Below are 26,432 nucleotides of genomic sequence, written 5' to 3'. Positions count from 1 at the left end.
TATTACCTTGTCATACATTTGATTTAAAATGTCCTCAGTTTTATACCATAAATGTCAAAAGTGCCTAACGTAATGGGATTGAGCGTCGCTGAAAGCGTCTCCAGAATTCCACAGATAATAACTGCTTGCCTCTGTTAAAAAAAATATCCAAAAAATAAATCATATAAGTGAGTCAGCTCACTAATTAAGGCCCTTTTACTCAGGACCTTTTGTTGTCCCGTGGCTTCAACATGGAAATCTGTATTTATCAAAAATTAATGTACAGTCAATTAAACAATCCAGTCCCTATGGTCCACAAATGTTTTATTGCCCTAAAAGAGTGTGTTACAACATTTGTTCAATGAATGCGGGAAACTAGAGAGATTACAAAACCAACTAAGCACAGGTATGTTATATTATTATCGCACTCACCACAAGATTATTTGACCTGGAGCAATTTTATGACGGATAGGTGTTTAATCACGAGGGCGAGGTTCACCTGTCTACCTTTAAGGGCTACCTGGGCCTCTTGGGCGAGTTCTGATGGTGTGAGTACCTGCCCTTTATGCTGGGCACCAAGTGAAGACCTAATGCATTTTACAGTTTTTTGCCCGGCATAGACAAGGTTAACCTTCATTTTGAAGGCGACTGACTTTCGACAATGCCGACCAGCACTTTGTTACCTGCTAATGGTTGAGACACTGCATAGGATGGGTGCTACTTTCTTACCTGAGACAAGCTCGAAAGCTTCGAAACAAAAGTATGCATTCCCATCTGACCTAACTAACATCGCAGGGACTGTTTCATATTTACAGCATGCAAGTTAGACTGTTTGACCTCGTATTAATAGGTTTTATGCAATTCTTTTTTTTTTTGGGCAATTTTAGCAGGGTGCTTTTACAATTTATATGTATAAAAAAAAATTGTTAACGAGATATCATAATATATACATTCCCTGTTCCATTTATGGATGTTTTATGATTGGTTTTATGATAATAATTTTCCAGTCGAAATAAACAAATAATTTTTTGAACAATAGCTATTTTTTTCCATCATGCACTGATCCAGTTCCACAAAATGACAGTAACGCTGTCTGTTGAAATGATAAATGTAAATGTAATGCTTCCCCTTAACCCAGACACTGGAAGCACGGTCCTGACATTATTCCCTTAGTAACCTAACAGTACACTGTCAATGGTCGAAGTGAGGGGGAGTGGTCGGGAGCAGTGCTCCTCTACTTTTTTTAATGACCTTTTACAGCTCCTATTCTTTTAATTTAAAAAGAAACCTTTCCGGAACGGTTTCATTTTAAAATAACTTGTCCTGAACGTTTCCTTAAACAGAAGGTGCAAGCGTTTGGTGGTGTGTATTGTGTGTGGGAGGGGACGTGATGATGGGGTTTGGGGAGTGGGTGTAGGCCAGCAGGGAACATAGTTCCACTACTTCTTTTCGTACACTTCGACCTCTATACACTGTGGTGAGCCTGTTCCATAGGTCGGTGACAGGACAGCTGCTTTCTATTCTTAAGGCCGAGCTTTGCTGCTAGTGCAGGGAGTGTCATCCTAATGAGCAAAGATATTACACTGTCTCTCACTGAAGAGGAAGGTCTTCTTCTAAGTTCGGACTTGCTTTAGGAAGGATTCAGTTCCCCCATTCTGAGGTTATGGCGACCACTGCACTGCCCTTGACAGAGGGCCTCTTCCCTAAGGCTCACCCGTGAGGTACAACAAGGCTGCATCACCTCAAAGTAGAAACAGGCTGGCACCAACCAGCAGAGCACACACAACAAGCACTGTGAGATAATTGCATGGGGGAAACATGATTTACTCCGACTGTGTGGGACTTAGGGCACCTCAAGAGTTACATACTGTACTCATGTCTTTTAGCAGACATCAAGGAACAAAATGGATAAACCCATTAGTAAGGGTTGCTAGATCCCCACCAACTGTCTGTATGCAACCTAAGCAGTTCACAAATAGCCAAGAAAGTGATACATTTGCATTGGATTGTTCTCTTTATATTGAAAAAGAAGTCATATCTGTATCCAAACATTCCTTTTCTTTAGGACAGATAAAAATGACACTCATCACATTTTGAATTCCTTAATCCCTTCACAGGAGTTTACATATGCACTATAAAAATAAAACAAAAATATATCTCACCATTCTCTAACATTGCACTGCGTCAATATAAACTCTACATTATGTCAAATTAAATAATATATAAGGCCTCATTACGAGCTTGACAGTAAATCTGCTGAATTACTGCCCAAATCAGTTAACATTACCAGCACGTGTCTACCGCAGGATTACAAGTGGTGGCAGGGCGGTGTGAGTCCCCATTTCTGGAGTCCATAGAACTCCATGGGGATTTTGGTGAAATTACGAGGAGCGTAAACTCCGCCGCGGTAAATCAGACAATTTTTCGGGTTACAGTGGAGTTTACATCCAGCATGGTGCTGGCGGTAAATCCTCCACTTCAGCGTCAAACTCTGGATTTGGATGAGCAGTAAAACCTGTAGTAATTCCATTACTGCCAGTTTTTTCCCGTTCCACCAAATGGGAAGTGATGACCTAGGAAAAGGAATTTGGAATTGCCATCTCTGCGGATTCATGGACCCATATTTGAGATAGGTCACATAGAGCCATAGGATGCATGGCTTATAAAGAATGTACCTTCAAATATGCTTTTGCTGGTACATGACCTCCCAGAGTTTGAAAACAATATAGATCAAGATTCTTCATCCAATTGCGGGAAGAAATACAGAGAGGTTAGGAACCAGACCCATATGTGTTGGACCTGCCCCAGACACAAGCATTCTGGAAGTAAGACACATTAAAGAGATCCCGGTAGTTCATCTCCCCTTGAACCTACTTGTGTTGGCAGACAGGGGCGGGGAAGGTTTATATCTAGTGTCAAGTTCAAATGACCCACTTATCTCCCATCTTTAATATGCAGCATACTTACTATTAGCACAGCTCTGCAAGGCCCCACATTGCCTTGTTGTGGCTAAAGGTCTGTGGTGTTCTCGGAATGGAAAACATTACAGTGATGACTTCAAACAGGTTCCTGCAATATTTCAACATATGGAACCCACTTTTCGATTATTTGAAGGAAAGAGAATATGTTCTCCAGAGACCTAGGCTGCTAAGGAACTTTTCCCTGCTGTGAGGTTTAGACTTACATCCTACTGGACATTAGACCTGGCACCATTGGTCCTGTAATTTGATGGGTTTAACTGTGTGGGACCTTAATACAGTCTGTGGTAGCTTACACAATGCATATTTAGAATGTTTTGAGGGCATCGTAGAATGTGGAAGATGTTGCTGTTGGCTGGGAGTCTTTGCAATAAAGCTCACCATTGCTGCAAACGTCTTGTCGCGCTGGAGTACTTCAATTTGGTGACAAGGATGACTCGGGCGGGTCTGATGGGTTGGTGAAAGCCTGTGGAGCAAACATAAGTGAAGGCAGAAGCCTAGACCCTGCGGCAGGCACAGTGAAGAGTGCCATGTGGACGGCCCGGGGTCAGCAGCGCTGTGTGGTGTCAATTTTTGTGTGGGGTGAAGAGGCAGCATCAGCTGAAGCTTCCTGCGTCACCATCAACGAGAAAGGCAAGTCGGGCAGAGACAGAGGGCTGATGCGCTCGCGGATTAGAAGAAAGGACCCACGAGCATCAAGGAGCATCAAGCGGCCATCGTAGCAACATCATGATACGCTTCTGCTTTTGTCCCGGAGTGCCTGGGGCCGTATCATGCAATTTACATGCTGGTGGGCTAGAACAAAGGACCTGTGAGCATCGCTTGAAGGTTCAAGGATCACCAGGAAGGGGATGTTCCAATCTGTGGTGGAGTACAAAAAAAGACTGGCAGTGGTCAATGTATATGTTGCAAGGAAGGGTGTGGACGTATTGGATTGGCATGACCAGGCAGCTTTGGGCATCAGATTGTAACCCAGGAGTGATGAACCTGTTATTTGTACATGACACTGCTACCAAGGAAGATCGTTTTCCGGAAGAGTTCACCAGCAAGGTGGGATGTCTGCATGGGTTTGATCACAAGATTGTTTAGAAGGTGGATGCGAAAGCAGTTGCTCACAAGTTAAGGCACATCCCTCTCTCCATCAGGGGAGAGGTGGAGAAAGAACTCGAAAGGCTCCTGGAAGGAGGTATCATTAAAAGAGTAGAGGCAGCGGAATGGGTCAGCCCCATTGTAGTGGTGTGGAAGAAGAATGGGAAGATCAGAATGTGTGTGGATCTTATGGATATCCATAAGAACATTCTTGTGGACAAGTTTCTGTTGCCGGTGATCACAGAAATGTTGAGCAATGTGGGAGTATCAGCAGTGTCTTCGAGTTTAGATTGTCAGCAGCGTACCACCAGATTCTGTTTACAGAGGAGTGTCAAAGTTTGATGACGTGTATCAATTATAACACCTGTTGGTTTGTTTTGCTTCTGTAGGATGCCGTTCAAACTAGCGTCTGCTGCGGCAGTGTTTCAAAGGGTGATGAGGTAAATACTCAAGTGGATTGAAGGTACCTTAGTGTACCAAGATGACATTTTGATACATGGGAAAACACCTTTGGAACATAAAAGGTTGTTTGAAGTATTGCACAGGCTCAGAGACAGAGGGCTTGAATAAATGTCATTTCAGAGTGGAAGATATGATATGATAGGTTATTTATAATGCGCTTAATACCCAGAGGTTTCTAAGCGTGGACCCGTGGATCGAACCCGTGATTCTCTGTGTCACCTTGCTTCCAAGGTGAGCATGTCGCCCCTGAGCTATCCTCCAGAGACAAAGAAGAAGAAGTTGAGTATCTGGGACATGTAGTGAGTCAAAAGGGATATCGGCCCAAGGAGGAGGATGCCATGAGTGCGGTGCGAGAGGTGCCGGTACCTAAGACTAAGAATGAAGTGAGGGGTTTTTTAGACTTGCTGACTTTGACAAGTTTATTAAGAATATTGCTGTAGTTTCGGAACCCATTCACAGACTTTTGAGGAAGGGAGTGGAATTTGTTTGGGAGGAGGTGTGTCAAAGGGCTTTGGTGGTTATACAAGATGAGATTTGTGATGCACGGAATTTGGGAGGCCTCAAAATGGAGGATGAGTGCATCACTATGGTAGATACCAGTGCAAAGGGGTTAGGAGCGGTTCTTTGCTAAGGAGTTGGGAGAGAGGAGAGAACTATTTGCCATGCTTCTAGAGCTGTTACAGAATGTGAAAGTAGATATTCAGTGATAGAGTTGCTGGCATGTGTGTGGGGAATAGAACATTTCAGGAACTATGTGTGGGGCAAGAGGTTTTTGGTGAGAACAGATCATAAGCCTTTGGTGGAGATACTGTCAGTGAAAGGAATGATGAGGGCCACACCCAGAATAGTGAGGTTGTGCGTGAGAATACAGGAATATGATTTTAAGGTGGAGTATGCACTTGGTGGCTTGAACAGGGTAGTTGATTTTCTGTTAAGGGCACAGTTGGAAGGGACAGAGAGAGAAGGTAGAAGTTGGGCAGGAGGAAAAGGGACTTGAGGTGGCGTTCCTTAAGGAAGTTTTTGTGGATGAATATGTGGTGATTAAAAATAGTGGAACGAAGGTTTGGCGGAGGATCCTGTGCTTGGTAGAGCAATGTTGTGGATGAAACAAGCTTGGCTTTGCAAAATAGAATTTTCTGATGATTTAAAGGCGTACTGGGAAATTCGGGACCAGTTGACTTTGGAAGGCGAAGTGTTATAGAGAGGAGGGTTCTTGGTGGTACCAATATGTTTTAGGGAGAAGCATATCAACAAAGCGCATGAAGGGCATTCTGGCGCCGCATGCACTAAAAGAAAACTGAGGGAGCAGTATTGGTGGCCAGCAATGGATGTGATGGTGGAGAGGTTGATTAGGGAGTGAGGTGCGTGTTGCAATTGTGTTAAGGCTTTGAAAACTCACAAACAAGAATTGTTGTCGCTGGAGGTGCCTGATGGGACATGGTCAAAGGTAGCCATTGACATTCTGGGTCCGTATGAAATGTATGGGAAGGAGCATAGGTTTTTGATTGTTCTGGGAGATCATTTTTCAAGGTGGCCGGAGGTAAAGTGGTTAAAAGAATTTCCAGTGGTGAGATAATAAAGTTTCTTGAACAAGTGTTCAGGAGAGAAGGTTTTCCAGTGGAGATGTGGAGTGATAATACTACCCAATTCAAAAGTGCGGAGATAGCAGAATATGTAAGAAGAGGCTTCCAATGGAAGTTCACATCTTTGTATAGGCCTCAATCTAACAGTGTGGGTGAGCGGTTTAACAGGTTGTTGGAAGGAGTGATCGAACAGGCAGTGAGGAATGGAATAGAGGTGAAGGAGGTAGTTCAGAGGTTCTTGTGGAATGTGAGAGTATCTCCCAATGGGGTTACTCAGGAGTAAATGTTTAAGATTATCAGAGGTAGAGAGGCCAACACAGGTCTTAATCCTGCATGGGTGACAAGGTGACTGAAGGGTGTGATATGGCAAGGAGTGCCCAGAAAAGTGGGGTTTCAGGTTGAAGGAAAGAATGAGGGAAGGGAAAAGGAGAACAAGGAGTACTATGATGCCAAGTTGTGGCGCAAGACAGAGACAAGGATTGAGGTGATATTTGGGTCATGGGTGCATGTGAGAAAGGGTATACATAAAGCCAAAGGTAGGGCAAAGTTCTCAGAGCCCAGAAAAGTTCTTGAGTGCTTAGGTAATGCTGTTAGGTTGGATGATGGATCCATTTGAAACATGGATAGAATGGTAGCAGTGGAAAGAGTGGATGAGGGAGTTGTGGTCAGGGAGAGGCATGTGGGGTTGGAGGACATGTTCAGGGATGATTGTGGAACAGGAGCTGGAGGCAACAGCGATGGAATGGGTCCAGTTGGGGTTAACGGAAATGTGATCAGTTCAGGTGATGGCAGTGAATGTGTTAGTGTCACTGGTAGTGGGATGAGAAGTAGAAGGGAGCCTGTGTGGATGAAGGATTATATTTGGTGATTCTGGTTGTGTGTCTGGAGGTCAGGGGAGAGTGACCCTTATGTTTTTGTTTTCCTATAATGCTGATTTAGGCTGGTATGAATCTCTTTGTTAATCAGCAGCTTTCTTGCATACGTTCTCATTTTGATTGTTCTCATTTTTGGTTGGTTTTGGGGGATGGGAGATGTGTGGTGTTATGCCATTTTATTCGTAGTAAAATGTTGGGTCATGTAGTTCCATAACATGTGTTTATATTTTCTGTTCATGTTAGGATGCAATTCATGTTCTGTAGTTCATCTTTGTTTGCTGGTTGTTTAAAGTTCTGTGGGGGGAGATGTGTGGTAGCTTACACACTGCATATTTAGAATGTTCTGAGGTCATCGTAGAATGTGGAACGTGGGGGATGGATTGTCAGTTGGAGTAGGGATGTTGCTGTTAGCTGGGAGTCTGAGCTGCAGTGTCTTTGCAATATAGCTTACCATTGCTGCAAAGGTCTTGTCATGCTGGAGTACATTACATTCATACCTATATTTGTCTTCATTGGGTGTCAGTACGGCGGTGGCACTGTCCTACTTATTTAGGGAAATTAATATCTTCTCTTTTACCTACCTATGTTGTCTCCTTAATTTTCCATTCTCACTATAAGTATTTATTTGTGACTACCTTGTTACTTGACTGGCAAAACTGTATTGAACAAAAGTGAAAATAAGCTTCTTAAATACAGAAAATGTGCACTATGTGGATAAACAGCAATTATTAGCAAGAACAACAAGCGAGAATACAAATAACCAAATGGAGAAGTCCGCAGAATGCCAACTCCTCGTGGTGCGTACAATTTACCGAATCAATTACTGGCCCTCATTACAAGTCCGGCGGTAAAAATCCGGCGGAAACAAGGTAGAATTACGGCTTGGCGGCCGCGCCCATCAGCAAAGTGCAGAACTGGTGCCACCGCCATCAGGATAACACCGGTGGATACGAATGTACCACCACAAATGGCGAGCATGCCGGACACAGCAGCACCTGCTACGCGGAGGCGGAAACACCGGAGCCAGAAATACTATGAGGACCAGAACCGGAAAGAGTGGCAGACATTACAAAGATCACAATCCACTGCAATCCTCCAGTTCCAGAAGGCATCCAGCTATTGTGAGTGTCCAAACCTACTGAGGGATACGTCATCCAGAATTACACAAACCCTGCTTCAGTGAAGCGGAACTCACACTGCTTGTTGACGACATAGCTGACAATGCAGGGTAGTTATTTACATCAGACCAGAGGCGCAGCACACAGCTGAGGCGCAAGGCCATGTGAGCTGAGGCTGCCCAGAAGATGTCAGCTGTAGGGGTCACAGCTTGTACGGTCAAGGACTGCCATCAAAGTTGGGGTGGCCTGCGCATGAGGATGCGCAACCTACTGGCACCCCACAGACGACAGTGCAGTGCAACAGGAGGTGGACCACAGTCACCACTAAAGCTGCTCCTGTGGGAGGAAAAGTGTAGCAGCGTGCTGCACCTCGAAGGCATCGAGGGAGTCGGTGCAGCGGAGGCAGTAGCAGTGACACCTGGCGAGGCTGGTGAGTACAGAAAGAGCAAATATATTATTGTGAATCAAGCTAAACCGGTCCCCCACCCACAATCAATGCACAGAAATAAACATATCACAGTCCCCATCAACTCGAGCACACCCAGTACTCCCATGGGCCCCCAAAAGCCAGGCAGATGGCGTGCACCCTAGTATGACCCATACACACCCACATGACCGCAGCACACATCAATGCATGTAACCACAATGTGATGTTGCTTGATGAGTGTGTTGCATGTAATAGTACTATAGACATCCTGTCAGACCACTAACAGCATGCCTTTCAATCACCTACAGGAACATCATCTGAGACCGATGGGGGTCACCGGGGACGGCGAGGGAGACTGGACGTGCCCATCGGCAAAGACGTCAGTCAACATCAGGTGCAGGCACCTCGGCCACCGTTGAGGTAATGATGGCCCAGGTGCACCACGCCCAGGAAACCACCTCTGCTGCTGCCCCTGGGACCCAGCAGGCACCCCAGCCAAATGCCCCTGTGGCCCGGGTAACACAGCAGGCACCCCAGCCAAACACCCCTGCTGCTCCGGTAACACAGCAGGCACCATAGCCAAACACCCCTGCTGCCACAGCTATTCACTGGGAAGTGCACTACCACCACCAGACCTGTCCGAGTCAGAGGGCCGCAGGGTTGCACATGCCATGTTAATGTCACCAAGGGTCTGTGAGGGCAGCAGCTTTCAAACATTGCTGAAACAATGTTGCTGGCACTGCAGGCCATCATGAGCTGCCTACCCCCACAGAAGCCCACTTTGCCCTCCACCAGCACCACTCCATCCAGCTCGCAGTCAGGCAGCCCCAGAAGGAGGTCCACACGGCTGTCTGTGGCAACTTAGAGGGACATACATGGGGCCAAGCGTGGGAAGAAATAGTGTTGTTTCATTGACAAATGTTTCACATGTTGCCATTTTGGGTCTTGGGCCTGGGCGGAGGGTGGGTACGTTTGGGAGGTGGGGGTGGTCCATAGTGGGAATAGGTAGTTGGGGCCTGGGCAGAGAGTGGGTATGTTTGGGAGGTGGGGGTGGTCCATAGTGGGAATAGGTAGTTGGGGCCTGGGCGGAGGGTGGGTATTTTTGGGAGGTAGGGTGGTCCATAGTGGGAATAGGTAGTTTGGGCTTGGGCGGAGGGTGGGTACGTTTGGGAGGTGGATGGGTACGTGTTTGGCGTGTATTCTTGTAGCACCTGTTCCAATAATTATTTTCATAATACACTGGGTTGCAAATCTAAATTACGAGTGAACTACTTCTTCCGTGTGTGTATCAATCATTTAATGTAAGTGTTACAAACTAATGTGCTCCATGCGCATATGAATCAGAAAAAATTGTTAATAAGTGTTCCCTGTGCATGTAATCCATCCATGGCACCCTGCCCTGGTTGTACACCCATCCCATCATCAACGTCCTCATCCTCTTCCTCCTCATCCACTGGGTCCATGTTCGGGGGCAGTGGAATGTTTCTGCGTATACACATATTGTGCAGCATGGCACATGCCAGCACAATTTTGCCAACCTTTACCGGACTGTACAGCAATGTCCTGCCGGTTCGGCTGAGGCAGCGGAACCTGGCCTTCAGCAGTCCAAAGGACGGCTCTATCATGCCCTGTGTCAATATGTGTGCCCGGTTGTAGGCCTCCTCATGCCTGTTCCGTGGTCATCTTACAGGTGTCATAAGCCATGGCGTGAGCGGGTATACGGCATCACCTGCATGGGAGTGACAGAAAGGTTATAGGATGTTTGTGTTGGGGCTTTGGTGTTGGCAATGATAGCATGTACACAGTCTCTGTATAATATTAGCACACAACATAGTACATGCCACAGATTTCATTGTGAAATCTGGTAAATTGACTTGGATCAACTGTTCAATATTACACACTTGGGTCACACATTCCTACTGAGACTGTTTGGCATGCTCAATGTCTCCATTCATGATGGGCTGCCAGGCACTACATGTCTCATTCCTGTCAATTTACAAAATGGTGTGTTCCTATGTACTAGGTGCCTCATGCCTTGTAAGGTGCTGGCAAAATCAGCGTCAGGCAGCCGCAGCACACAGGATTGAAGAAACGACTGCGCAGAGCAGGATAAATAGCCATCGAGCACATGGGTGCACATACTACTTTATCACAGGTGATGATACTCCCTTCCACAAGTTGCCATTGCATGGTGTGCCACTCCATGGCTAGGTTTTTTTTCCATTAGCCAGTGTATGTTTTCCTGTGACAGGGCATACTGGCATGTACCTATTACAGCAGTAAGCTGGGTGAACTCTGGTGAGTGTCTATTGCCCCCCCCACACAAAGAGGTCATGCATTGGTCGATCTACTCACCCAACATCCAGATGCTTTCTCCCGCGTAATGTGCCATGTACCCTGGCAACGTGGAGTTCTGCAATACCATTGAGTCGTGTATTGACCCCGGGAAATGTGCACAGCAATGCATGATGAGTTGTTGTGCATCACAGACCATTTGTACATTCAGGGAGTGGAATTGTTTCCAATTTCGATAGACCGTCTCAATTGCATGTCTGGCAGTCAACTCAACATGTGTGCAATCTAAGGCACCAATGCAATTGGGCATGCCGGCAAGGGCATGGAAGGCCACTTTGGTGGCATTGACTTGTGCAGGGGTTCGGGGTAGGGCAATGTGGTCTGACACATGGTGCAGCAGCGCATCCAGTACCTGGAAGAGTATCCTTGAAAAACAGGGTTGTGACAGCCCGTGCAGCTCACCGACGGTGTGCTGATAGGTGCCAGTTGCAAGGAAGTGCAGTACCGAAACTACCTTCTGCAAGGGTGGAATTGCAGTCCAGGTGTTGATTATGCTGCTATGTCTTCGTTGATGAGGGTGATAATTGATATTATTGTGGCACTGTCAAGCAGGTATAATGTGTGGATTTGACTTTAGGTCAGGTTCCAGGGCGAGGACCTGATGCAGGGTATTGGTACCTGCTGTACAATGATGTTTGGGATGGCCACCGGGGTCCTCCTTTGCCTCCTGCGCTGACGCCTCCTCCTCTGCCTCAGTGCTGCTTCTAACTCCATAGCTGCTTGCAGTTCCCCATCCTAATTTCTGCTAGACTGACTGCCAGCATGGTTGTGTTGGGAGGCAGGTTGGGTGTGGGTGTGGACCTTTTGTAGGTTCCCAGTGGCCAATGATGTGCAGCTGGGCTAATTTTGCACACCTGAGCTTGTTGCTGCTCACCTGGCACTGTTTAACACCTGGTCTGCGGTGCCAGTATTACAGGCACGGTGCTCACGGTGCTACAACAATTTTTATGGCAGGGTTTCCGTGTACGTGGTACTCGTAATGTACCTGGTATAACGCTGTGCCAGTAATTCAGGGGCATCCGACGATTCGTCCCACTGTTTGCGGTAGCACTCTGGGGGTCACTTTCTGGTGACAGTGTTAACGCCATCACAGGTCTGAATTTGCCGGTCCGGTAACCGGTGCGATGCTACCGGCACCGTTGTTTCCGGACCGCCAAACTTGTAATGAGGGCCATGAAAGGAATGCATTTAACTTGTACCTCAGTAGTCAACTGGTATGTATTATTTTTGTGTCTGGAAGTGAATTGGTAGTTTCTCTTCTGTAGACTGAATGTCTCCTAATTTGTACAGTTTATTTTCTCCTGTATGAATGATAAACACGCAGGTTGATACCTTATCCAATCAGTTTGCTCGGAGCACAGACTGTATCTGCTGATACAAGCACATGATCGGATCAAGCTTTTGATATTCCCTCCAGCTCTTCCAGTTGTCCAACCACCTCTGCTTCCATTAATAAACAAAACATACATTTCCTCTGGTTTCTGCTGCACCTGTGCCACTGCACCTACACTGCACGACAGCAAACCTGAAATTTGAAATGTGAATCTTTTGAGCCCCCTTTTCATTGACCTTGGTGGTCATGTTGGATTGAGGTTTATGAGACATTTTACAATTCGGTATAGCCCACAGTTTTGAATTGCTAAAACTGATATTAGAAATGTCCTTAATCATTGTGTAAATGGCCATTTAACCTGCCATACTTCTTTACCTTGGACCAAATGCAACCGATCTAGCAATTCCCAATTTGAGTATATGAGTCAATTCAAGGTCTGTACGGATGTTGTTCCTGGGATAAGTACCACGGCACTGTCAATTTAAATATGTGTATGCTTGTGTTGTTTGTTAGGAGTGAATGTATGATGATGGGTGTGCGTGTGAATGAGACAGTACATTCTGCGTGTGAATGTGTGTTGTGCACGTGTTTTTGTGCTGGGCCTGGGGAGCTGATTTGGGGGAGGGGATTTGTACAACAATGGCATTTTAAAAATGCCTTGGTGGCACAACCCCTTTCCCCACTGGCCAAAATCAGCTCCCCTCCCGAAGCGCTGGGGGGCCCAGGGGACAGGCATGGTAATTTGTACTGTGCATCTATGATAGACGTCTAACAAAAAGTGACATGCATGCCCTCTGGGTCCCCCACTGCCTCGCATATACACATAATCACATTGTGTGCGTGTGTGAGGTGCTGGGTGGCCCAGGGTACAGGTATGGTATTCTAACTTTGGGCTATTAGGTGCTGCTGTTGCGCCACTGATAAGCCAACACTATTGCATTAGAATACAGATAGGGAGAAATGGCATACTAGGAGGGACACACAGCTTGTAGGTTTTGTTTGGTTATTTGCCCACCCAAGGACTGCCCATGGCCAGGCGAATCCCCATGGCCATTCCCACCGAGTTCACGCCCTTCCCAGATCCAGAACACCTGCTCATGGGAACTCCTGAGCTCGTCTTGAGCATTTCCATCAAACTATGCACTAAAAAGTGCCTGCCAGTGTTTTTTCAAAGCAGTCTTCTGAGAATTACCGACTTAATTGGAGCTGTAACCCCACCAAGGGTGTAATGAAAATGTCTGAACCAGGTCTGCATGAAGCTACTCAATTTATAAGCACTATGAGTGTCTTTCCTGAAGTCCTGTTAAAAACAACCATTGGCAAAGCCTCAGAATTTGGCTTGTGTATTAGGCATTTGCCCGGATCTGATATTAGATGCCCAGGAACTGGCACCATTTTGTAACTGCTGCCATCAATGCGTAGTTACTACCACTACGGCAGTGCATGGCAAGTGGCTTTCCCGGTATCCATTGATTATAACAAAATCATTTTGATAGACAGATGTTTTACTGAAATGAAAATAACGAAAACACATAGAATTATTTTGTTTTTTTTATATTTGAGGGTGGGTTAAGGTGTTAAAACGGGTGTGAAGGGGGCTGGGGTGGGTTTAAAATCATAGGGGAACAGCGGTTTTGGAGGGGACCCCACCAAATAGAAGAAAAAAAAAATCTATGATCCTTTCATTGTTTTCGTTTTCAGTAAAACATCAGTCTCTGTAATGTATTCGTTAAAATCACATAGAACTGGCTTTTCCATGCCTAACTGTTAGCATTGCCAATGTTTGCTTTACTGGGCATCTATGATGGATGTCTATTAATAAAATACCATGCCTGCCCTCTGGTCCCCCCCAGCGCCTAGCATACAACATAATCACATTGAGTGTGTGCGTGTGGGATGCACTTGATGGCCCATGGGACATGTATGTAATTTTATTAATGCGCATCTATGATAGATGCCTAGTAAATAAAAAAAATACCTGACCCCTCCAGCGCCTGGCACACACACACACAATTACAGTGAGTGTGGTCATGTGAGGCACTGTGGGCAGGTATTACATTTTTTTTACTGGGCGTCTATGATAGATACCTGGCAAAACATGCCATGTCTGCCCCCTGGGGCCCCCAGCGCCTCACAGACACACATAATCACGTTGATTGTGTGTGTGTGTCGCAGTGAGGCACCCTGGCGGTAGGCATGGCATTTTTTACTGGGTATGCCCAGTACAAAATGCCATGCCAGTCCTCTGGTATTCCCACCTCTGAGCATCCCAGTGCCTCGCATCCACACATAATTGATTATCTGTGCAGGTGAGGCGCTCGGTGGCCAATGGTGCATCTATGATAGCTGCTCAGTAAAAAATACTATGCCTTGGCCCTCCAGAACCTCACATGCACACAGTTCATTATGTGTGCATGTGAGGAGATGCGGGCCCCAGAGGGTAGGCACTGGTGTTTTTATGGGGCATCTCTGCCCAGTAAAAAATGTCATTGCTGTCGCCTGAAACCTCAGCACCTGACACACATGATCTACCCCTTGCTGTCCCCAGCGCCTTGCATACACACAATCACTTTCATAATTAATGTGATTATGGTTGAGTGCAAGGCGCACCAGGGGGCAGGCATGTCATTTTTTACTGGGCATCTATGATAAAGCAAGCATGATATATGGTACTATGCTGCTGGACTGGCATTGTGGTGCAGCCAGTCTAGCCATTTCTTACTGTGTTGGGCTCCTTTGATAAAGCAAGTATGATGCGTGTTATTATGTGGCTGGGCTGGCATTTTGGTGCAGCTAGTCTAGCCAGTTCTTATTTATTTATTTATTTATTTATTTATTCGTATTTGTTGAGCATCGTGGCGCTTGTTACCGTGTTGCTTATACTTAGTTACATACATTTCAAATAATCCATAGTGGTGGTTGTTACAGTGTTGCTTATACTTAGTTACATACAGTTCAAGTCCGTAGGTGTTACATTGGACGATATTATACATTTGTTACATACATACATTGTGGAGCAGGTAGTTAGGACAACAGATTAGTTGAAGAGGGCAGTTATGAATTTTTGCGGAAGGAAAATAGAGATGTTTCAGCTCTGAGGTCAGTGGGGAGGGAGTTCCAGAGCTTCAGGGCATAACATGTTGTATTGGGCATCTTTCATAAAGCAATCATGATAAGTGGTATTATGTAGCTAGACTGGCATTTTAACGCAGCCAGTCTAGCCATTTCCTATTGTGGCATGACATTTGTCTTGGGCATCTTTGATAAAGAAAGCCCTTTCTGACTAATACATCTATTAATATTAGTCTGTGTGATTTTACTCTAGATTAATCCTTATGATACAGATGCACTAGATTGCTTAACTACCCTTGCTGGGCTACATTGTTCTCAAATAGTCAGAGGCCCCAAGCGTGAGAGGGGTTGCACTAATGACTGGATAGTTGCAAACAAAGACGTCATATTAAATATTAACCCCACTATTTGTCCATGGTCAGATCACCACACAATATATTTTGATCTGACTATTAAAGTCAAGGCGACTTCTATCAACACGACCAAAACCTTATGCCACAATATCAGTAGGATCATCCCACAAGCTATGGCCAGCGTGCTCAGTCCATTATCAGAGGACTCATTTCATGAGAAATCCTTAGAACAAAACGTTGACTACTATCACAATATGTTATGGCATTTATAATGCGCCTATACACAAGTGTTTCTTCCTTACAGTCAGCCTTGGATGACTTAGGCCAAAAACTCCACTTAGGCCAAAAACTGTTCCTGCAAACAAGCCCAGCCACTGAAATCCTCACTATTGGAGATCTTTGCATGGCCAAAAGGAAAGCTGAAAGGAAATGGTGTAAGTCTGGTCTTGACGGGCATAATATGGAGTGGGCGAATGCACAGGCCCAATATAGGCTAGCTCTTGTTGCCTCCAAAAAAGAGCTCTATAATAATAACATCTCTTTGGCGCAAAATGCCATTAAAGAACTTTCTAGCCTGCTACTCACCCCTGAAATGGTCACATCATATCCACCGTCCCCTCTGCTTCTGTCATGTTGTGTAATAAACGTATGTCCTTTTTCGTCCAAAAAATAACTAAGTTCTGAACCAACATCTCTGCCAAACTATTTCCTAAAGGGTCCTCTGATGATTCTTTTAATTCTCCTTCAGAGCTCTTATCATGGCTATCGAGAGTTAAAGATAATATTATCCCACAGTTTACATTCTCTGAGGTGTCCACCAAAGAAGTTATTAAAATGATTCAGGAGCTTAAAGCCACTAACTGCGCTAATCATGTATGTCATGGCAAAGTTAACAAAGACTGTGCCCCTTTCCTAGTGCAACCCATTGCTGCAATAGTCAATGAGACTTTTACTACTGGCTTTATTCCTAATTCTCTGAAGGAGACATATATTACTCCTTCCTCTTTGGATCCTTCGGCTCCTTATAATGATCTGCCTATTACCAATGGTAGTTTCCTTCTCAAAATCTTTGATACAATTGCTTACTTACAGCTGCAGTCTTTTGTCATCTCTCATAACCTATTGGGCACCTATCAATCAGGTTTTCGAACAGCCCACAGCACAGAAACATCTATGTTGAACATTCAGTCCGGCATATTTCATATTCTTGATGAGGGTAAAGGTGGCTTATTGATGTTTTTGGACCTTTTGGCAGCGTTTGATGCACTTATCATGACATCCTCCTGTCACGCCTTACACAGGATCTCAACCTTGATCACCTTGCCAATAGCTGGATTAGCTCTTTTTTACAAGGAAGGTCTGCCTTTGTGGTGCTGGGGCAGTAGTCATCTCACCCCCACCGATTATACAGGGAGTTCCTCGGGGAGCTTCTTTTCAGCCTGTATATAAAACCCCTCCATGACCTCCTGATTAGCAATGAGTTCCAATTTCAAAATGATGCCGATGATAGTCAGCTGTTTGTGCTATTTGGTGATATTCTTAGAAACATCAATCACGTTCACAACATCTTTAACGTAATTAGTGTATGGATGATTGGCTATGTATAAATGAGCAAAAGACTGAGCTACATTTATTGGCGGCCCCCAATGCCATCAGGAAACCTGTCCATAAATATACATTCAATTTGCATACTGACGAAAGCTAAATCCTTGGATATTTGTCTAAACACTGAAATGAATATGGATGCCCAAGTTTCAGCTACAGTTACCTTTAGTCACTATTTTTTTTGACACAGTTTTGTAAGAGAAAACAAACTTTTTGTCATCCTTGTGCGAATTTGTACCAAAGTCCTTAGCTAGCTCTCACACGGCTAGGCAGCAGCAGAAAGAAGAGAGAAATGAATAAATAGGAAGTTCACTGTTAATCCCAAGGATAAAACAAGAAAAAAAAGAATAAGCAAGACTAAGGACCAAGAAGGAAAGACAAGAAAGAAAAGAATGTTCACATGTCACATAGACAGGCAGGACTATAACGGCCAGCACTCATTTAAACAAGATGCTAGACATATGTTCCCATCTACAATTTAACCCCTTGCAGATTTTCCAACTACTATCATGTTTCTATTGATAATATCATGTCCATAAAGTTGATAACGTCGCACGTTAGTTGCACGTTTGTTCCTGTTATCATGTAGCTCCACCATTCGAGCATGTTTCCGTTTTTTGGTGCATAACGTTCCAGGTGCAGGGAGCGTTGGTCAGCAATCTCTACGCATTCGATCAGCAAATGTTTGATAGATTCTACTTCTTTCTGGCAGAATCGACAGATGTTTGTAGTTGTTGGATCTTTTATTTTCATCAGTCGTTCGCGCGTGTGGTTAAGATTGAGACGTAATCTCAAGAACTGATTTCGGTGATAATCTGATGGAAATTTGGTGAGATATTTAGGCAATTCTCCTACTTTTTGTGACGTTAGGCCTAAGTCTATTGCAGTGGCCAGTGCGGATCGTTTTTCTGTATTCACAATCCACTTCCATTGCCTAAATTTTTCTTTTGCCAGTTGTGGGATGTTGATGACCAACAAAATATTCAGTTCTGCCATATCTAGAATAGCCATTGTTTCCGCTTCCCAGCTATTTAATAGGCACGCTGAAGGATCATTGCTTTTGTTATTTAAAATTCGATATGCTTTTGTTACCGGAAATAGTCTCATTTTCCGCAGGAGTAAAATTGATTTCCACTGTATTAAAGAGTGTAATGATTCGAGACCTAACTCGTGCCTTAATGCCACCATTGAAACATATCTTGGGAGTTTAAGGACTTTGCGCCAAAACAGGCCTTCTGGCTGTGTCCAAAGGCTTGCATCAATGTTCCACCCTGCTTCACAACCAAAGCATACTGCTGGTGTCACTTTTTGCTGATAGAAGGCGACTAATGCTTGCAGCGAGAATTTTCCATATTTGGCATGCAATTTTAATCCTTGTAACGCAAACATTTTCATATGAGATAAGATCTCATTTGTCCAGCTCCATTCTCTAATGGAGATGTTGAAAGACACTCCCAGGTAACGAATTGCATCAGTTCTCGATAGTGTCTCATTATACACCTTCCACAAATGTCGCTCTTCGATTTGGTTTTGAGGCCTATTGCGACAATTTGAGATTTGTTTGCGTTTATGGTAAAAAAATTGGCCGATAGATAATTCTGCAAGGCTCGCAACTACAAAACCATTATATTAAAAAAAGACAGTCACGAGTCACTTCTTTGAAGACCTATTTCTGTGCAATCGAGTAGCACTATGTCGTCGGCATAGATTAGATGGCTTACATGGTTTACATTTACTTTCGGAGGGAACGACCGGGATTGTGCAAGAGCAACAGGAAGATTTGCTATAAAGAGTTTGAACAGCAGAGCAGCAAGAGGGCAACCCTGATTTACTCCTTTTGTTGTTTGAATTTCTGCTGAGAGTTCTCCCTCTGCGTTAAGGCGTACGCGAATGCTGGTGTTCGTATGTAGAGCTATCAGAGGGGCAAGTAACTCATTTGGACAACCCCAGCTCTGCAATTTCTGCCAGAGTAGTTGGTGATTGATACTATCAAAAGCTTGTTTTAGGTCAATGAATGCTAAAAACAGTCTTTTTTTAACGTTTTATTGCATCAAGTTTGACCAGATTTAGTAGCATCAAATTAAGTTCTATGCCAACTCCTTTTATGAATCCTGTTTGTCTCTCTTCGTACAGCTCGGCATCTTCGGCCCACAGGGCTAGTTCCCTTTGGAGAAAAGTATCAAATAGTTTCCCCATTGTGTCTAGCAATACTATTGGGCGATAATTTGCCGGGTCGTCGCGGTTGCCCTTTTTAAACACAGGAACTACGATTGCACTGGTACAAGAGTCAGGAATCGTTGAAGTTTTTGCAATGTGGTCGAATAGTGCCTTGATAAATTTCCCCCAATTTTCTTTGTTCAATTTTAACATCAGATTTGAAATCCCATCAGGGCCTGCAGCCCGTGAGGACTTTAGTTTTTGAATTGCCTTCATAATGTCATCAACCTCTTCAATAACATCCCAATTTCCGGTTTCTAGAATCGGGTTGCTATAGCTAGTTGTATTATCGTTATTAAAAGACAGCTGTAAAATGTTTCACCCAAGACGCAGCATTTATGCCATTTGTTAGGGTGCTCATTTGATTTAGATGACCGGAATTGATGATTTTCCATATATTTCGGCTGTCTTTTTGAACCAGAAGGTGCAGCATCAGTTCGGCTTGTTCTTGTCCTTGTATGATGTTAAAGGACTTCAAGCAATTGCGGTAGCGTAGGTGTCTCCGGGCTATCTGCAAAATTTGATTTTGTCCGCCGGCTTTTCTTATCATTTTTAAGTCTTTTCTTAGAGTTTTCTTGGCTTCCCATAATTCAGGGCTAAAAGGATGTTTGTAGTTTCTTGGTGTAGACTTATGTGAACAAGTGAACTGTTTTAATAATGACGTATATTCAACTTGTGAGCTCTGGATATATATGTAATTATAATCCATAGTCAGTTTGTCGATTTGCCTGCTATTTATTCTCAGACGATTTTGGGCACTATTGATGTCTAAGTGCGTTTCGTGTTTAAGGTGACTTTGTTTATATGGATTGTCTCAGGATAGCACTAGTGCGTCATGGTCGCTCGCATTGGAGTGCTTTGTTGTTAGCTCTGAGATGTGCAATTGTAAATTTTCGGAAACCCAGATCTAATCCAAGGTTTTCGTAACATCCCCTCGATGCCACGTTGCAGATGCAGGAATGTCACCTCTGGTGCAACCATTCAGCATAACACAGCTGCGTAATCCGAGTTCGTAATTCCATTTGGTTCCACGATCAGAGCATTCCGTTGGACATTGCAACCTTGCATTTGGATCGCAATCTTTTGCTTCATCAAACCATGCAAAATGTAAGTTGCCACATATTAGAATAAATGGGTCTTTAAACGATGCATTGCAGTTGTCTATTTGCATTGTTACTGATGTTAAATAGGCTGAATCGGAAATCATGACAGGATTCCAGTAGGTGTTTAATAACAGTAGTTCTTGTTTTTGCAGGTTTCCTGACTCGTTGTGTCTAGAGATCTGGAGGGTTACTGCTTGATCAAATACATTTGGGTATTGGATATCAATCACTTCCCAACCTGAGGAATTCTTTATCATGGCCAGAAGACCAGAGAAAGGGCGACCAAATTGATTTTTGCCGGCATCATTTAGAAACAGCATGTAACCGTCACATGAAGGAGTTATTCGGAGCCATGTTTCTTGGAGACAAATAAAAGTACTTTTTATGTCAGAAGGACCTCCTTCAAGAAACAAATGAGAGAATCCACGTGTGTTCCATGATGTTAAAAAATGGGTCATATCATTTGACCTTGCGTGATCCTATACATTTCGTCTTGGCTTGTTTGTGTCGCCAGGATGTGCAGGCTGTTGTTTAGGTTGTTTCCACAGGGCTTCCCTTTGTGACTTATTAGAGGAAGGTTGTTGGTTTTTTGCATATGTAGAATTTAGATGGAGTTGCTGCTCCTCAGGCTCTATTAACTCAAAGCCAAAAAACAATAAATCATCTTTTGCATCCAGAAGCGGTCTTGCAACAGTTCGAGACCTCATGTGTAGAATAACCCAGTCTGATCGTGATTCAGTTTTATATTCTACTATGGCAATGTCGTCGGATTGTATATAACGTAAAGCAGGTACGTTGTGAAGCAACCTCATTACTTTGGTTCTATTTAGGTTCACTTCATTTTTATCTTCCAGAATATTTTCAAGTTCGAGCTTGCACCAGTTTTCCTTTCGGGAGACTTGAATCTCCGATCTGTCACGGGTGCTACGTTGCGTATGATTTTTCGTTTGGACACTTGTGAATTTTGGGTTAGGTTTTAGTATTGAGTTTGCTGAGGGGTCCGGTGTTTTACATTGCGTCCTTAGTCGATCATTGAAATTTACTTGCTGTTTCTTTTTTTGTGCAGATGGTAGCAATTTTGCCGGGCCTTTAGGATATCGATCATTGTCTTCAAACAAGCCGCAGGATGCATAGTTGCCTCTGACATCTCCCAGCGGTTCCTGACCATGATTTTCATTATTTTCACTTTCGGATTCTCCATCTTCATCGACAGTATAAGTTGATAGGTCACAAGGATTGATAGAGTTAGTTCCAGCGCTGTCAACTGAGGGGCTAATTTCTTCTTGTCTACGTTTAGCGGCCATAGCTACACACGTAGCAGGATCTGTTGACTGATTATTGTTGCTACGTTGATTATCTGACTGTTTTGTCTCCAAGGAGGTTTTTGCAGTGTCAGGTCGTGGAGGTGTTGTTAAATTTCTTATAAATCTTTTGGCATCGTTTGTGCGGTGACGTTTTGGAACAGGTCCTTTCTTCTTTGTTCTCATGGATTTTACTTGTTTAGATTTCAGTAGTGCTGGCATAGCAGTCGGTTGTATTGATTTAGCAGTGCCTGAGAAAATTCCAAAAGAGGCTATGTGATCTGCTACTGTTGTAGTATTTTGTTGAGCGTTCTAAAGTGGGGCGTTGGCAGTGGTTGACACGCAAGCTTGAACCGACAAGGTCTCTTTGCTTGCTGTCACAGTCATTTGTAGGCCATAGATAAGGTTGTACTGTCCACCATTATCACAGCATTTGTCATCGCCGTGGAAGAGTTCCGTAATTTCATTATTTATGCTGGTCCCGCCAATTTTTTTCCTTCCTCGCATTGATTTTTCTGCAACCTTTGGTTTGAAGATGGTAGCTGTCCTGACCAGTATATCGGATTGACCATCTCGACAGTTGTTTGTGTCTAGGTCGCCGTTTGCGAGCTTGCAGGTACAGCCGTCATTCGATGACCACCCTCTAGGCTGGACCGCCACGTTGTGCCTTATCCACTTTGTGCATTCAACTAGGGCCTAGGGCAGGTCGACCTTTTCAAGGGCTTCTCGCTTGGTTATTTCGTTCAAGCGAGCGTGCGACTGATGTGTGGCCGCAGCTTCTAAGTCAAGACGATCACTCAATTGCTCATTAAGCTTTTCCAAGGCGGTCACTTTGTTGTTTACAGTTGCTAAAATGGAATTTTGTTCACGCACTGCATCATTCAGAGACTCAAAGTTTTGTGAACAGTAATAGAGCAATTGAGGTTGCTGCTAGCACATTGTTATGGATCTGAATGCTGGCTGCAATAGCAATATTTCCCTTTGTGTTTGCAGGTTCGTCAGCTTGATTACTAGAGTGAGTTTGGGATGATCTGCCTCTTGACGACTTGCATTGTGCCTGTCTAGGGTGAGATCCGTCAGAATGGATACTGTCAGAACTTGAAGTATGGGTGCCATTTAGCTGACAGTCGTCCGTTGTGTCCAGATTAATCAGGCGCACTGTCGATGTAGAGTCATGCTTTGTAGCTGCATTCTTAGGTAACAAGTTAGCTTCGTTTCGCATGGTGCTCGTATTTTGTGGTGTTGCTCGACCATAGTTCTGTTTATTTAAGAAGCTATCATTTAAGCGCTCGCGCATCAGGGTGAAGTCGGCTTTTAGGCGTTCCGTAAGCCGTGCTTCTCGCGCAGCTGCATCGTAAGACATTGTGGTGCTTACATTCGGTGATTGAAAAGATGCCGCAGTGGACATATCTGCGTCTTTAGTTTGCGGTTCTTCGAGCGCCAATAACGCATGCCCATTGGGGCCAGGTTCTCTTCCATGGTCACATTCACTCTGGGTTGCTTTAGTTTGCAGAGTCTGTGACTGTGAAGTTGCGTCTTGTTTGTCTTGTATCATATCAATTTGTGAGCAATTCTGTTCAAGTGGAGCCCCACATTGCATATTGTTTACTTGTACCGAAGTTAGCGGCTGGATGGTAATCAACTGTGCTGCAGGTGAAATCACTTTTCCAATTGACGGCGACCGCAGCGCCAGCATGTCGGCATCAGTAATGTCAAACAAAAAAGTAACGTCTGATGCATCAACATAAACGGTGGGCGGTGGAAATGACTCACAGACCGCATATGGGTCTTCAAAGTTGCAATGGTTTGCCTTTTTGCTGGTTGTCCGATGGTCAGTCTCTACTGTTAGGGAAGGTAGTGACTTTCCGATAGTCTTCTGATGAGCTTCTGTTAGAGGCTGAATCGGGGCGGACATGGAGATCGATAGTGGCTGAGTCATGCCAGCTGCTGTAGTAGCGACCGTGGTCGCGATAACTGGCAGAGTCATTCCCGCTGTGACAGCCGGCAGAGACTTGTCGAGTATTTCAGGCGTTTCGGGGATGTCGGGCATAACTGGTATGTCGGGCGTGCCCACAGCGATCAAGTGTGGTGGCTCTGCGGCATCTAATGTCAACGCAGTCAGCGCAGTACCGCTGTCAGGAATTGTTTTCAGTTTCAACCAGTTTTTCAGCGGACGTGTTTCATCACTGATACATGCGTTGCTTACCTTTGGTTTTGCAGTTCTTGAATGTTGCTTCCGCATCTGGAGCAGGTGGTTGCGGGTATGAGGGCCCTCACCTGCTTGAGTTGCCTCCGGGTGGCAAGGGGAATCCATCAACATTAACGTCGCGGCCACAGTGCACGCCGCACGCGTGTGTATAACTATGAACTGGCAATGGCCGAAAGAGTACACAAGTCTGATTCCAGATGGCTGAAAAAGAAGCAGCAGCCTAATCAAATATGACTGAGAAAAGGTTGGAATTATTTCAGGGTGACATTGAAATCATGGGCCTGTCACTCTGTGCTTTGGCCTACTAGATTTTGAGGCAGAGTAGAGGAGTGGCGATGGGAAACCCAGTAGAAAGTTCACTTGATAGGTACAGAAGAAAGGCATACAGTACATATTATGCAGAAACAGAACCATGGGGACTGTGGCTCTGTATGTTTGTCAACTGGATTCCAGGAAACCATTTTACTACCCTCTAGTACTGTCCACACAAAAATGTGTATGATGTCCGGCTCTAGGGAGGGACTTTTTAAAGCTGCTCTGCTCAGGACTGGACAGGTTGGTGGGGGACAAGACAGCAAGACAGATGTATTGTGCTCTTCTTCAGATGCAAGGCTGAGCAGGGTTATAGATGGTGGTTTTGAAAAAGGACTGAATCCGATAGTCCTAGTAGGCCTTCTATAGTTGTCGTTTCCATCAGGGCTGGGTAGGTTTGTCTTTGGTGAAGCACGAGGATTAGAGTTTGATTCTCTCAGGTGATAAGCATCTCGGTTGTATGTGTTTGGCCTAGGACAGGTGGCTATAACCTTCTGCCCGAGACAGTAAGATCTTCATAATTTGCAATGGCGACTAAGGGCCATGCTGCTACTCCATGGACTCCTTGCTGAGGGATTGGGGGAGGGAGGTGAGAGTGGGGAGATAGAGAGATTCTCACATTGAATAAGTAAGCACTTGCAGACAATTCAATCCATCACAAAATGCATAATGCCAAGCAAGGTCTCCACCCTGCCACTTCGTTACTTATGGCTGTGGAGAATGGCTAAAGGAAGACAGTGAGGGGAGCACTTGCTTCATTTTAGAGCAGGCACTGAACTGGCAGGTAAAAGAAGAAAAATGAAGGGGTGGGTGAGAACAGATAGGTATATTGGGCCTCATTACGCGTTTGGCAGCATCTCAGCGGTAAATCCACTGAGATGCCACCAAACGGAATTACCGTTACCACCACTTGGTCCATAGGACTCAATTGGGGATTTTTGGCAGAAGTAACAATTCTGTCGACTTTTGGAGAAAAAGTGAAGAATTTACCTACAGCATCAAGCTCGAGCTAAATCTCCACATTTCCCCAAACAAATCGGCGTAACTAGGACTAGGTAATTCCGGCAAACTTGTAGTTCAGCGTGCGGGAAAAATGGAGGTGATGGAATTACCTCCACTTTTTTCCCAAACTGCCAAACTCATATCTTCTAATGAGTGGTTTGGAAGCAGCAAGATCAGTTCATCCACTAAAAGGGGGCACTAACAAACTCCATGGGCTCATAACATGTCTAATATCTTTGAGGATGATACAAAGGTGATGAATTAACCCATCCTCTATTCTAGATAGGTAAAGAAAGATAATTATGTATTTCAATTTACTCAAGTGGGAGTAAAAAAAATCATGCATTACATGGCCACAGTTTGTTTAGCGGTGGTAGAGGGCAGAATACACCATTCCTTCTATTAACCCTTTATTCTGAGGCAATGTGAATCAATATTTGTGCTTTTGTTCATCAAGTAGCCTGGATTTTCAAATCACAGCGTCCCATATCACTTACGTTTGTGACTGGTAATTGAGTGTCCCTCGTGGGGTAAACCTCAGCTGCGTGGGAGAGAAAGAAAAGTCTGTATTAAAAACGCCACACAATGCACAGGTTGATGTAAAGCCCACAGTTGTATTACCTCTCCGTTTCATAAGACCTTTTATGGCTATGCTCTGGTGTAGCTACAAACAATGTATCATATAACTCTGTTCTAACTCTGTAGCACTTCATGAGGGCCCCCAGTGTAGTATGCATACCATTGGTCTCCTTCCCATTGCCTGTATCACAGGTTCTCCTTACCTCATGGAGACATCAGCACAATATTTTTATCGTAGTCTTCCCACCTGTGGTAGCATGGACACCTCCACAACTCACAAAGGCCTTATGACAACATTCTTGGAACACAAATGTTTCACTATAGAATGTCATTGTTAATCCTGTATCGCCTTTTTTATGAGCATAAGATACAACAATATCAATGGATCGTATCAGAGAAGGTGCATTGGCATTGGAAGCCCACTCCCATCAACTATCCCCAGCTCCCTCAACTCTGCCCCAACTCCAGCCCATTAGTTGC

The 26,432-nt window shown here is 44.5% G+C and overlaps 1 long non-coding RNA gene across 1 annotated transcript in view; it reads right to left on the bottom strand.

Annotated features, from left to right (window-relative positions):
- The window catches only part of LOC138521290 (uncharacterized), a 390,640-nt gene that overhangs the window by 73,556 nt on the left and 290,652 nt on the right, over positions 1–26,432 (bottom strand). Inside the window, exon 4 of the long non-coding RNA XR_011283007.1 lies at positions 25,871–25,914. This is a non-coding gene — a long non-coding RNA (uncharacterized lncRNA). The remainder of the gene's footprint in view (positions 1–25,870; positions 25,915–26,432) is intronic.

This window comes from Ambystoma mexicanum, chromosome 13 (assembly GCF_040938575.1).
Source record: "Ambystoma mexicanum isolate Mex_15411 chromosome 13, UKY_AmexF1_1, whole genome shotgun sequence".
Taxonomy (NCBI): Eukaryota; Metazoa; Chordata; class Amphibia; order Caudata; family Ambystomatidae; genus Ambystoma; species Ambystoma mexicanum.
Note: the sequence above shows the minus strand (reverse complement) of the source record. Positions and strands in the feature narration are given on the sequence as shown.